Source organism: Bison bison, unplaced genomic scaffold (genome assembly GCF_000754665.1).
Source record: "Bison bison bison isolate TAMUID 2011002044 unplaced genomic scaffold, Bison_UMD1.0 scf7180017864177, whole genome shotgun sequence".
Taxonomy (NCBI): Eukaryota; Metazoa; Chordata; class Mammalia; order Artiodactyla; family Bovidae; genus Bison; species Bison bison.
The window spans coordinates 3,107,390-3,108,164 of NW_011494749.1; positions in this window are offsets into that span (position 1 = coordinate 3,107,390).

Sequence of the window (775 nt, forward strand, 5' to 3'; positions counted from 1 at the left end):
AAAGGTCAGTTTTCATTCCAATCCCAAAGAAAGGCAATGCCAAAGAATGCTCAAACTACTGCACAATTGCACTCATCTTACACGCTAGCAAAGTAATGCTCAAAATTCTCCAAGCCAGGCTTCAACAGTACATGAACCATGAATTTCCTGATTTTCAAGCTGGATTTAGAAAAGGCAGAAGAACCAGAGGTCAAATTGCCAACATCCACTGGATCATCAAAAAAGCAAGAGTATTCCAGAAAAACATCTACTTTTGCTTCACTGACTATGCCAAAGCCTTTGACTGTGTGGATCACATGAAACTGTGGAAAATTCTGAAAGAGATGGGAATACCAGGCCACCTGACCTGCCTCCTGAGAAATCTGTATGCAGGTCAGGAAGCAACAGTTAGAACTGGACATGGAACAACAGACTGGTTCCAAATAGGGAAAGGAGTACGCCAAGGCTGTATACTGTCACCCTGCTTATTTAACTTCTATGCAGAGTACATCATGAGAAACGCTGGGCTGGATGAAGCACAATATGGAATCAAGATTGCCGGGAGAAATTCAATGACATCAGATATGCAGATGACACCACCCTTATGGAAAAATTGAAGAAGAACTGAAGAGCCTATTAATGAAAGTGAAAGAGGAGAGTGAAAAATTTGGCTTAAAACTCAACATTCAGAAAACTAAGATCATGGCATCTGGTCCCATCACTTCATGGCAAATAGATGGGGAAACAGTGAGAGACTTTATTTTTTGGCTCCATAATCACTGCAGATGGTGACTGC